This window comes from Oryctolagus cuniculus, chromosome 9, assembly GCF_964237555.1.
Source record: "Oryctolagus cuniculus chromosome 9, mOryCun1.1, whole genome shotgun sequence".
Lineage (NCBI taxonomy): Eukaryota > Metazoa > Chordata > Mammalia > Lagomorpha > Leporidae > Oryctolagus > Oryctolagus cuniculus.
Window position 1 is genome coordinate 26549863 of NC_091440.1, and position 14575 is coordinate 26564437.

A 14575-nucleotide genomic window follows, 5' to 3' on the forward strand; every position below is an offset into this window, starting at 1 on the left:
TGCCTCTGTTCCATTATTTATGATGAGAAATCATTATTTTATTTCAGATGTTCATATGTACAATACATGACATTTTTCTTTCACTGCTTTCATATTTTCTCTTCATTTTGTTACCATATTGGGTCTGGAGGTAGATTTATTTATATTTGTCCTACATGGGCTTGTTTGTGCTTCATTGAATATGTGGATTAAATTTTATTCCATCAAATTTGAAAATTTAGTGCATTATTTATTTGAATAGATTTTTTTCTCTCTCCTTTTGTACCAATATGTGTATGTGGCTCTGTTAATGATGCCCCAAGTTTCTCTGAAACACGGTGCATTTTTTTTCATTAGTTTCCTCTCCATTTTTCATATTGCATAATCACAATGAAGTTATCTTCAAGCTGACAGATTCATTCTTCTGCCAGCTCATATATAGTGTTGAGCACCTCTAGCAAAATATTTATTTAGTGTCTTGTACTTTTCATATCCAGAATGTCCACTTTGTTCATTTAACAACCCATTTATTGCTATTCTCCATGTAATAAAACATTATCTTCATAACTTCCTATTCTTTGAACATATTTATAATGGATCCATTGAGGACTATGTATTGTATGTGCAACACCTGTGCACTGTAATAGACAGATTCTGTATTTGTTTTTAGTCAGTTTGTGCAGGTCTTCCTTTATGTGTCTATAAATATATCCTTAAAAACTGGATCACTTAACAATGCTGTAGCATTTCTGGATGATAACCCTGCTACTCAGTGACTAATGTTGCTTTATAATATTGTTATTTACTCAATATTTAAATAGAATCTTTCAATGAAGTCTATTTTCCTCAAAAAGTCAGCTACTGATGTCATTGCTCAGAACACACAGCTTTGATCCCACACGTAGTCCCCTTGGCCTTTTCCCCACCTCCAGGAATGAGAATGGCTTTCCTGGAATCCCTTTTGCCATATCCTTGCCATATCTTCCCTTGATCTCTCCATTACAATTCTAAGAGTTCTAGGGATATTTGAATCACATCCAGGTGTTGTCCTCCACTAAATTCTACACAACTACTCTGGAGTTTATGACAATATTTCAGAACATATTTCCTTCCCAAACTAATCCAATAAAAATGTAGGCTCCTGTGTAGCTCCTCAAATTGAGACAGCTTTTAATGTGTTCCTGATTACAAGGAGGAGTCTTCTTAGCTGTTTCCTCCATAGTGTGCCTTGTTAAGCTTTTATTTATTCTACCATTTCTCTTGATTTTATTGCACAGTTGCCCACCTCCTCTTCGTTACCCAGTGATAAGTATCCTCATTGATTTCAAGAGTGCCCTGAAGTTTGAGATTCTGTATTCTCTATTGTAATTAAAGGTATCACCTTAGAGAAACCTGTGGCGCTCTCTGGTATTGCAGTCTGGACATACATAACTGGACTACATAACTGCTACAGCACAGGGGTGGGGGAGAGTTGGAGAGCTGCTGAGTCTTAATGGAATTACAGTGCTCTTTTGCAAGTACATCTGCTGGTTGCAATTGAGTTTTGTCCTCCCAGCTTGTCTCTTCTGTGTGGGCTCTCTGGCCAGCGAGTGACTGCATTAAAGGTCCAATATGCTTGTACTGTCACACCTGAGACACAGCATCCATCTTCCTGGGACTACTAGAGAAGGAGGGAAGCTGTACTTCTCTAAGCCACAGTGGCCAAGAAAAGAGCTTCTTCATTCGGTTGTGGTGGATGAGAAATCCTGATGGCCTCCAACACCTAAAGAATTACCATGCTACTCAACGGAGCTGGACTGGAGGGAAACATAAAATTCTGCTGTGTGGACCAAGATTCAGGAAACACTGTGGAGTAGATATTAATCCATTAGGTTTAATTCCCTTAGTTAAAATATTTTGTTTTAATATTGTTAGTGATGCTTTTTTGGAGAGGGTGCCTAGAGATCCTCACACCATAACTATGGAAGTACTGCCTTTGAATAAATTTTATAATTCGCATATAAGAGGAAGAAATATCCTAGCAAAAGCAAAGATTAAAATGGTATCAGTGGCCAGCGCCACAGCTCAATAGGCTAATCCTCAACCTTGCGGCACCAGCACACCGGGTTCTAGTCCCGGTTGGGGTGCCGGATTCTGTTCTGGTTGCCCCTCTTCCAGGCCAGCTCTCTGCTGTGGCCCGGGAGTGCAGTGGAGGATGGCCCAAGTGCTTGGGCCCTGCACCCCATGGGTGACCAGGAAAAGTACCTGGCTCCTACCATCGGATCAGCGCGGTGCACCAGCCGCAGTGCGCTGGCCACGGCGGCCATTGGAGGGTGAACCAACGGCAAAGGAAGACCTTTCTCTCTGTCTCTCTCTCTCACTCTCCACTCTGCCTGCCAAAAAAAAAAAAAAAAAATGGTATCAGTAAACTCTGAAATCTATATGTCATATGAGAAATGCTATAAACCTACTGAAAAAAACTTTCATGCTAGCAGTTTCTTTTTTGTTCGTAAAATGTTTCTATATCTCTTACCACATTCTGGATAATAATTATGAGATAATTGACTATATTTTGTTGAGTGTAATTGTTATGCATAACTTAAACCAATATAACTTTATCTACAATTTCTCTTTATTTTTATTTTTAAAGATTTATTTATTTGAAAGGCAAAGACAGATAAGGAAAGAAGGTAATACAGAGGGAGTGTTTCCAGTCTCTGGTTTACTACCAAAATGGCCATAACAGCCAGAGCTGTGAACCAATGGAAAAGGAAGACCTTTCTCTCTGTCTCTCTCTCTCACTAACTCCGTCAAATTAAAAAAAAAATACTAATAGAAGTTTAATTTTATAAGCATTAATTTACTGGTAACAGATGGCTAGTCGGTGAAGTGTTGGACATCATAGCCTTTCACTCTTGAAGAGTATATAACTCTAGACATGAAGTTAGTTGCAAAAATGTGGATGTTCAAGAATTCTGTAAGGGGCTCTCACTAGTATGTTAAGACTCCACCTTTGGTGCCAGCGTCCCATATGGGTATTGCTTCAATTCTCGGCTGCTCCACTTCCTATCTAGCTCTCTGTTATGGCCTGGAAAAGCAGAAGATGGCCCATTTGCTTGGACTCCTGCACCACATGGGAGACCCAGAGGAAGCTCCTGGGTCCTGGCTTTGAATAGGCCCAGCTCCAACTGTTGCAGCCATTTGCACAGTAAACCAACAGATAGAAGACCTCTCTGTGTCTCCCTCACTCTGTCTATAATTCTGCTTCTCAAATAAATAAATAAATATTTAAATTTTTTCTGTAATTACAAAGCTCTACAGAAGTTTAGAGTTCTTGGCAATTATTTTCTAACACTGAGAAATCAGAAAGCTGAGTGAAAACACAGGCTTTCAGTCAAGGAAAAGAAGAAACTGGCACTTTCTCTTGATTTTTTATTAATATAAAAACGAATAGATGTTATGTGGTCCATAGGTACAGTTCCAAGAAGACAATCACTATTCCCTCACTCTCCTGCTCCAGCATTACTCCCTCCACCCCCACCTCTTCAGGAGTTTTTGCAAGCCATACTTTTATCCACTTTTCATCCACAGGCTTAATTTTCCACTAATCATAATATTCCAAGTAAAAAGCAGGAAGACCACAGTCCCTCACAAGTATAAACAAGCATTAAAAATGATAACCATATCTCAAAATGACCATTTCATTCTTATACAATTTTGGTATTCTATATTAACTGTCACGTCAGAGAAAACATGTGATATTTGTCTTTTTGAGACTTGCTTATTGGGCAAAGCAAAAATGGTTCCCAGTTGCATCCATTTTGTTGCAAAATACAAGAGTTCATTCATTTTTGTGGCTGAGTAGTGTTCTATAGTGTATATATACCTCATTCTCTTTACTCAGTCAACAGTTGATGGACATCTGAGTTGATTCCACGTGTTAGATATTGTGAATTGAGCTACAGTAAATATGGTACAATTAACTCTACATATATTGATTTCATTTTTTATGGGATGAAATTGAAATGTTCTCTAGATTTCACTTGAGTCTGTTTGGTACATAGTGTAGATTACTTGTTGTTTCTTGATTTTCTGTCGAGTTCTTCTGTCTTTTGATGAAAGGGGGGTGTTGAAGTTTCCCATTATTATTGTATTGGAGTTCACGCCACTTTTTGGATTCATTAACATTTGTTTTAATAGTCATGCACCCTAGCATTTGGTGAATATACATTTATTATAGTCAGATCTTCCTGTTGAATTGATCCCTTAATGATTACACAATGACCTGCTTTGTCTCTTTTAGTATTTTTTATATTAAAGTTTGTTTTTTTTTCTGATATTAGTATAGCTACATCTGCTCATTTTTGCTTTAGCATGTAATATGTTTTTCCAACCTTTCACTTTCAATCTGTGAGTATCTTTGTTGGTGAGGGGTGTTTCTTGTAGGCAGCAAATAGACGAGTCTAGTTTTTTAATCCATTTAGCCAGTCGGTATCTTTCAATTATAGAATTTAGCCCATCTATATTCAAGGTTCTTATTGATATGTAATAACTTGGTCCTACCATATTTTCATAAACCTATTTGTTGCCTTGGAATTCCTTTGTACTTTTATTGGGAGATTTTGTTCCCTCACATTCTTTCACAGTGATGACTATCATTCTATTTCTGTATGTAGCACAGCCTTAAGAATCATTTGCAATGCTGGACAAGCTGTGACAATTTCTTTAAATATCTGTTTGTTTTGGGGGGTCTTTACTACAGCTTCATTTGTAAATGAAAACTTAGCTGAGTATACTATTCTGGGTTGACAGTCTCTTTTAGTACTTGGACTATGTCTCTCTCTCCTAGCATGAAGAGTTTCTGATGAGAAATCAGCTGTTAATCTAATGGGGGTTCCTCTGAGGGTAATCTGGCACTTCTCTTGTACACCTTTACAATCCCGTATGTTTTACTGTTGAATTTTTGACTATAATGTGTCATGCTGAAGATCTCTTCTGATTGTATCTATTGGAAATTCTATGTGCTTCCGGTACTTGGATGTCCCTTTCTTTCTTCTAATTAGGGAAGTGTTCTGATATTATTTTGCTGAATAGGCCTTCTAATCCATTCTCTTATTCCATGCCTTCAGAAATTTCTAAGATACGTATGTTTGGTCATTTGATAGTATCCCATAAATCTCAAATGTTATTTTAAGTTTTCTAATATTTCTTTTATTTTGACTGAGATATTTTCAAGGATTTGTCTTTTAGCTCAGCTATTCTTTTTTCTGTCCCTCCTGTTGAGGCTTTCTACTGTATTTTCTAACTGACATATTGAGCTCTGCATTTGATATTGATTTCTCTTTAATATCTTCATTTTCAGCAAAATTTTCTTCCATATTTATGTATGGATTTCTTTATCTCATTAGTTTGTTTCTCTATGTTTCTGAATAATCTTATGATCATTCTTTTGAATTCATTTTCAGGCATTTCATAAATCTCTTTGTCTTTACATTCTAATATTGAAGTGTTAGTGTGTTCTATTGGTGAGTCATATTATCTTCCTTGTTCTTATTTCTTGTATTTCTACATTTATTTTTTGGCATTTGTGAAAACACTTGTTGATTTTCTCCTCCTTATGGGTTTTATCTTTGAACAATGTTTTTGTGGCTTAATGGAGTGTCTGCTCCCTCAGTTGATATCCAGATACACGTGTTGAGTGGGGCCAGGGAGCTCTGGTCAATGCTTAAGGCTGGAGCAAGAGTCCAGAGTGACATACAACATGGGCGTGGTAGATATCCGTTGTTGTCAGAGGGATGGGGGGTTAATCACATATATTGGTATAATAACAGCATCACCCTCTTTTCTTCCAAAGTGATCAGTGCCCAGGGTTAGCTCACATTGGCTACCACTCCTAACCACACAAGCACATGAACCACACAAAGAATCCATATGGTCCTCAGTGTGTGCACAGGATCCACTGCAATGAGCCACACCCACAATCAGCGAACTCTGAGCCTCTGAGTCCAAACACCATGATTGTCCAGAGACCCAGCTACATCCCATACCCTATTGTGCAGTCACAGAATTCCCACAGTCGTGGTGCACAAGGTTCCCATAGTCACGTGGTGTGGAGGATCCATTCTCAGCTCCCCATCCACGTAGAGAGCTGAGGTACTCCCAGCTGCCAAACCTCCAGGCAAGACTCAAAGTCAATAGAGTATGAGGGTTTTTCCCTTTGGTAAAATTCCCCAGTCATGCACAAGAGAGCTGTCCCAACTCTACTGGTGTTACGATGGTGATTTCTCTGTTAACAGGGCACCCTTTTTGGGGGATGGAGATAAAGAAATGTGCTTTTCTTTGATGAGCCCCACTAGGGTTCCAGTTCAGACTCAAGTCACTGTAGTCTGCAAGGTTCTCATTCAGCCAATTTCACCAGTGGAACAGGCTGCTGCAGTTTGTTCTCACTTGGCTCTTAGAACCTGGTGCCCCCTGCAGTACCTGGGAGTCAAGGGTGGTGTTCCCTCTCACTGCTGTGTGTTTGTACTTTCCATACTGCTCCATAGTGTCTCTCTTTTTCTGTAGAACTCTCACTGAAAACTTCTTTCCAACTTTCCCCTGGGAATGTACTTCCTCTACTGTTCTCCTATTGTCTTCCCCTGGTCAAAATCAGCACATCTTTTCCCTATACAGCTATCTTAGAATCACTGAAACTCATTATTTCTGAGTTCAGTTGTATTGCTCAAATGTGAATACTAAAATTCTTTCTGAGTTTTAGAAAATGTATACATATTCAATGTTATTGTATGTACAATAGATTATTATATATATTTTATATTATTAAAATTGACAATAATATGTAGTATGAAATATTAAAGGTACCAAAGTTATATTCTGTTAAGGCAATTTAATTGTCTATTGTCTAATTTTATTAAAATATTTTCTAATCCTTTTCTTAAGCAGCCAAAAATTTATAGCTTTAAAAGGTAATAATTTACAGAAAGTGTTTCAATAATGGATAAATAATTAGGCTTTAAGACCGGTATTATAGATTATGTAGACTTTAATACTATAATGCTCAGATGTATGCTATTTTTAAAATAAATGCTATTATATGTTTATTGTATTACTTAATATGTTAATGAAACCACCTTCATCATAAAGTGTTAATAATCATGTATATATAGCAATCATATATATGATGCATTGTGTATGGGCTAGCTGCAAGAAAAAAATGTCTTTTTCTCAGGTTTCTTTAGAAATATACCATTTGCTACATTTTTAGAAATAATTTTTCCCCAAGGTAGCCTGGGTATCCACAGGAAAATCTCAGGTGCTCATACACTGTTCTACTGAGCAACAATGGTCAAGGTATAATAATAGCCTTGGTGAAAGGAAATTTAATGATCATTTCCCAGCAACTGCTTTCCTCAGCGGGATTATTCCAAAATTATGAAAAAAAACATGACACCTTCAGAGCTGTGGTAGTTTATCCAGGCCTGCCTGTCACTGACAGCCTGTCCAAAGCAACTTCCTTTTTTCAGACAGAGTGTTTACAATAGTAAACAAATTGTGGAAAAATATAATAAAAAGGTGAGCTTGCTGAGTTGGATCTTGCTCATGGCATCTTTCAAAATTAAATGTCTCTTTTTTAATGTTTAATATGAAATTTGAAAATACAATAGTAAAGGAAATGTAAATCATATAGTAAAGAAAGAAAACCTGTTGAAGTGAAAGGGATGCTATGAGAAACAGTGACTTGATCAGCCCTTGTCTTGACCATTGTTGTACATGTAATACATTCTCCATTTTAGTATTTTTTGTTCTACTTAATACTATTGGTTGAACTCTTTAATTAACACACAATTATTCTTAGGTGTATAAATTTAACTGAAAAGTTATCCCTGTTAAATATAAGAGGGGAAATAAGAGAGGGAGGAGAGGTACAATTTGGGACATGCTCAATCAGACTTGCCCCAAATGGTGGAGTTAGAAACGTGCCAGGGGATTCCAATACAATCCCATCAAGGTGGCATGTACCAATACCATCTCACTAGTCCAAGTGATCAATTTCAGTGCACAATTGATCATACTGATAGGTCTAAGAGTCAAAGAGATCACATGAACAGAATAGTGTCTGCTAATACTAACTGATAGAATAAAGAAGGGAGAGAATGATCCAACATGGGTAGCAGGATACACAGCAGACTCATAGAATGGCAGATGTCCTAAATAGCACTCTGGCCTCAGAATCAGCCCTTAAGTCATTTGGATATGGCTGAAGAGCCCATGAGAGTATTTTAGGCATGGAAAGCCAAGACACTCTGGCAAAAAAAAAAAAAAAAAAATCTAAATGAAAAATCTCCGCAAGTGAGATCCTAGTAGAAAGAACGGGCCATGAAAGGAGGAGGTACCTTTCTCTGAAGGGAGGAGAGAACTTCCACTTTGACTATGACCTTGTCTGAATAAGATCGAAGTAGGCAAACTCAAGAGGCTTCCACAGCCTTGGCAACTCATGGCTAGTGCCTAGGGAGATTACTGATGCCATAAACAAGAGTGTCAAATTGTGAAGTCAACAACATTAGTCACTGTGTACTTACTCCTCATGTAGGATCTCTGTCCTAAATGTGTTGTCCAATGTGAATTAATGCTATAACTAGTACTCAAACAGCATTTTACACTATATGTTTCTGTGTGGGTGCAAACTGATGAAATCTTTACTTAATATATACTAAATGGATCTTCTGTATATAAAGAGAATTGAAAATGAATCTTGATGTGAATGGAAGGGGAGAGGGAGTGGGAGATGGGAGGGTTGGGAGTGGGAAGGAAGTTATGGGGTGGAAAAAGCCATTATAATCCATAAACTGTACTTTATTTACTAAAAAGAAGTTAAAAAAAATAAAAAAAGAAACCATACTTGTACCACATTTATAAACACACACACACACACACACACACAGAAAAGTCCTAATGCCAGTGTTCAGATGTACTGCTTCCGAACACTCCATAGGACTGATAGAGTTTAAGGAAAAGGACAGGAAAATCAATTAAGTTCTACTATTTTGTATTTCACATGTATTTTTAAGGGTTTATGTGAAATTGTTATCAGGTACAAAATTTTGTATGGTATGATATTGAGAAGGACTATTTTCAATGTGAATTCAGTCATACTACAGCAAGTAGAGATAGCAGAGATCCCAAATGAAAACCAAGAGTAGAACTTGAAAGTTTCAGAAAAAAAATATATCTGAAATTTTAAAAGCCTTTTTGTTGCTCTAATAGTAATTGGATTTTGGAGATAGCTTTAAGTGCTTTTCTTTGCTCATTAAGGTAGGTGTTTTTCTTAATTTAACAAAGTTTATTTGAAGAAGAAAAAATGATTCTAGAACAAGGCACAATTCCAAACCAAAGATGATTGAAAATCCACTCCTACACCTGATGCTATCCCCACCCAGATCCATGCACAGATTATATTTATAGCCAGAAAAAAAGGAACCAACACACAGAAGCAACCTATTTGGCTACAGTTAGTATTTGCCTTACATGGTTCTATTTTGGGGAAGCTTTTAGTCTAATTTTGAAGTGACTTTCTATATGGAATAAATTAATTTGCATTCACGGTCATAAGTGATTAAAACACATTTTAATTAAAACACATTTTAAGTATTAATTTTTAAATTCACCAAGTTAAATATATGTGTACATAGGTAATCCTCAAACACAGAGATAAAACATGAAATATATATGTTAATGTTCAAGACTTCAAGGCCTAAATAAAACTTGTGAATTAGGGTCCAGCTCTGTGGTGTAGGAGGTAAAGCCATGACCTGTAGTGCCGGCATCCCATACTGGCGCATGTTCAAGTCCCAGCTGCTCCATAATGTTCTTGTGCATTATGAAGGTACACTGCAGCAATCATGAAGAGTGGATCTTGAAGTTAAATCTTTCATTTTATAAAATGGTAAGACAAAATAAATATCTAACTTTGTCAGGCAGAGCAGTCTGAAGCTACACATAAGACAAGGGAAGGAAAGTTCAAAGTTATAATCTATTATCCTTGACATCTATCATGATTTCACCCTGTAGAGTCTTGGCACACACATTGTACCTGGATTATTTTATGAATAGTACTTTTTTTTTTTTTTGACAGGCAGAGTGGACAGTGAGAGAGAGACAGAGAGAAAGGTCTTCTTCTTCCGTTGGTTCACCCTCCAGTGGCCTCTGAGGCCAGTGCACTGCGCTGATCCGAAGCCAGGAGCCAGGTGCTTCTCCTGGTCTCCCATGTGGGTGCAGTGCCCAAGGACTTGAGCCATCTTCCACTGCACTCCTGGGCTACAGTAGAGGGCTGGACTGGAAGAGGAGCAACCGGGACAGAACTGGTGCCCTGACCGGGACTAGAACCCTGTGTGCCTGCTCCGCAGACAGAGGATTAGCCTATTGAGCCACAGCCTATTTTATGAATAGTATTTTAACAGGAATTTCTAGAAAGGAGTCACATTTATGTCATACAGACATATATTGTTGGATAGCATTATTTGTACAGATCAGAGAACACAATACTAATCACAAGATAGGGATGCAGACACTATTTAAGTAGTTTATGTTCCACAGTGCTGGAACTAACGTATATTCCCACCAGCAATGTGTAAGAGTTCCCCTTTCTCCACAGTCTCACCAGCGTTTGTTACTTTCAGGCTTTTGGGTAATAGACATTCTAACGGGTGAAATAGCCTCTCATTGTGGTTTTGATTTGCATTTCCCTGATGGCTAGTGATGTTGAGCATTTTTTTTTTTTCATATATTTTTTGGCCATTTGTATTTATTCATCTGAGAACTAATTATTGAGGGCCTTTGTCCATGTCTTAATGGTTTGTTTTTATTGGTCTTTGTGTTGGTGATATATTCTGAATGTTAATTCTTTATTGGATAGGTAGCCTGCAAATATTTTTACCTTTCTGTTGGATGTCTCTTCACTCTATTGATTGTTTCCTTTGTTGTGCCAAAGCTTGTGAGTCTGATGTAATCCCATTTGTCTGCTCATGTTTATGGTGCCTGTGCTTTGGGAGCCTGTATGTGGATTAATTTCTGGGCACTCTCTCTTATTCTGTTGATCTATGGGTTAGTTTTTATGCCAATACCATTCGTATAATTACTATAGCTTTGTAATATGCTCTGAAATCTGTTATTGTGATGCCTCCAGCTGGATTTTTTTCTTTGCTCAGGATCAGTTTGGCTTATCTGTCTTTTGTGATTCCATATGAATTTTAGGATTGTTTTCTCTAATTCCTTGGCACTTGGGTAGGGATTGCACAAAACCTTAGATTGCTTTAGTTAGTACATTTTAATGATATTGAATATTAGACAGAAATTTTTATATTAAATTTTTCAATTCATGAGCAAGAATGCCTTACCATTTTTATGTCTTTGATGATTTCTTTCATCAATGTTTTATAATTTTCAGTGTAGAGGTTTTTTCACTTATTTGGTAAAATGTAGTCCTAAATATTTGGATGAAACTAGAAGACACCATGCTGAGTTAAATGAACTGGACAAAGAAAAACAATTACTGCAAGTTATCATATATGGGAGCTAAAATAAAAAAGACAGGAAATCAAAAAACAAAACAAAAAAGAAATGTCTGTGTATACCAGTATTGCTGCAAATACAGTTTTGTCAAAGTTTGTTTTACATTGTTGTCAAACCAATGGTCAGGAATCATATATTTCTATAGCCTTTGTAATCTTTCATTATTTTAAAATTTATTGTATATGAATGAAATAGACATATTTTCATTTGATTATTATTTATAACCTTGCTTATTTTCTAATGAACTACAATTAATTTACTTTTTACTTTTCCAGTTCTTGGCTGAAAATTTCCATCAGTAGAACCCTGGAAAGGTAGTCCTTCCTTTGTTGTGTTTGTACCCCAGCGCAGCGTATGTACATTGTGTCTATACTCTATTCAGCCATCTTGGATTTCTTCAGTATTTTAATTAATTGGTTAATTATTGCTTAAACCATCATTTCTACTTTAAGACAACTATATAAAAATAGGCCTAATGTATTGACATTCAGAAATATGTATATTTCCATTTCACTCAATATTCTTGGTTAGCTTTTTGAATGACCATATTTCTTGATTTCATTATAAAGAAGACTGTCATTTTTACCATTAAGTCATAAATCTGAAGGGTCAGAATAAGATTATTTCAGTTATACCCATTTATATTTTGCTTATTAGGCAACAAGCATTGTTCTATATGTATAAAATATTACTATTTGTACAAAAAGAAAAAAGTGTTAATAAATGTATATTTTGCACCATAGCAGCAGTACAACTCTATTTGTAGAAAATTAAATACTGTAAATAACTTAATCCTTCTAAGTTACTAAAATAACTACTATGATATCTTTTTACTAGAGTTTTTTTGTGAATATTCCATTCTACTTTGGCTATGATGATCTAACCCAATGATTACTTGTGAAATTATATCTGCGAGGAAACCATAGCTAACAAGCTATAGAGAAAATCAGAGAAAGACATCACTGTCTTATTAATCTCAATACACTAATACAATGATATTATAGGTTATACTTTGCTAAGGAGGCTCTTTCTCGTCAAAATCTTACAAGCTCTTCTATTTGTAAAATTGAAACCCCTTTTTAATTGCAATTTTGTCTGTCATCTATTGAGCATAGCTTCTCTTGTTTAGAAACACATACAATAATAAAGAGGTTTCCAGTGCCAGTATCTACTGTACAAGTACTCTAAAGAGAGCTAGCAATGTCTTACAACATTTAATGAATCATAAAGAAATGAATCTCATTAGATTGAAATATATGATTTAAATAAAATCTCACCCAAATATCCTATTTTTTTGTATTTTTCCTAGTTTACTACCTTTATTCATGTTACAGCTAAAACTACATAGATTTAGTATCTCCTTGGGAAACGTGCACAATTTTAAAACATAAATGTATTCTTGGGATGTAAAGTAGGTGCATTTTCTCACCTAAAATAATAATTTGTAAATAAATTGTGCAGAATTTTTACTTGTTTGTGTTTGTTCTTGTTCTTTAGGGTAATATAATTTCAAACTCTATTTTGAGATTGCTACTAACAACTGTTTCAGCTGTGTTATCCTGATGTGACTTCTAAGGAAATAGAAACTGTTTTGCTCCTAATTCCCCCATGGAGTCTATGGCACACAACATGAGCCGTATAATCTGCTATAAAGCAATAGTGTATAAACGATGTTTACCTGTATACATTTTTTAATGGCCATTTGGAGTCTTTGATTCTGCAGGGAACTTATTTCACTTTTACCCTGGGATCTTTTCTCATCAGGATTAGACAAAGCCTCCCTCACTAGTATAGCTGAGATAAAAGGATTTGTCAGGCTTCTATCATACCAGGCAGGTGATAACAGATCCCCACCTATTTCAGAAACAAACTTCCAACCAACTACAGATGATTTATTTTTCATACTGAATGGCACAGCAGACATTATCTTTTCTACAAAAATCTTCAGCTTAATATTTAGCTCCAAAACAGAAAACAAGTAAAATCTCAAATTTTGGAAAATATTAGCAGATATAACGAAAAGAGTTTTCATATGCTTCTTCAGAATCTTCAAAGAGCACTTCAGTGAACACACTAAGCAATACTATTAATTTTACAAAGGCAATTCAGTGGTCTATGCATCATTTACATGAAAATAGATAAGAATAAGCAGATGATAGGTAGATAAGTAGGTAGGGAGGTTAGACACAAACACATTCATACAAGCTGGCATACATACATTCGTAGGTAGACAGAAACATATTTACAGGACAATATGTAGAGCAGTAACAAAGTTAGAAAAATGGACTTCTAAACTACATTAAAATATCACTCTATCTGCTCCACACACACCATATTTATTGCTGAAACAATATACTATAAAAAGAGAATATCTTTTAAATATAAACTAATGTAAAACTAAATAAATCCTATGTGCTTTCAAGTTCCCTAGGGAACATAAAATAAATGATTCTACTTCAGAATTAAATAATATGTAATCATCACAATAGTAAAAATTTTAGACCCACAGCGTGCTTGGCATATGTTTGTGATACTTCCATATATTCTGACATTTACTCTGCTGCACAGCTCTGATGAATAAGCAAAGGGTAAAGATTTTAAGGGACCAAAGAATGATCATAGAGTTGGAAATGCATGTTGTATAATGAAACATCACTTTTTTTTTTTTATAGTAAAAAGGTATTGCTCATCATTGGCTATTCTCACTTGATTGTTAATCTTCAATACATTGATGAAACAGTATTATTTTGTATACTTAAGTAATTTCACAAAATATTTTATAAAATACTGATAAAATTCTATATAGCATTAATAGGATGATTGTCCTTCTCTATAGCATTTAACTTCACCTAACCTGCAACCTCCAATGTTATGAAAAGCCAAGACGGTATACATATACAATGAGAAATATGAAACAATGTAATTAACCAGTGGAAGTGATATAATCACAATAAAGATAAATAATGAATTCAAGGGGTTAACCTTAAAACCATATTAACTAATATTTATTACCATGTATTAGTTTTGAAGATGACATGACAAAAATATC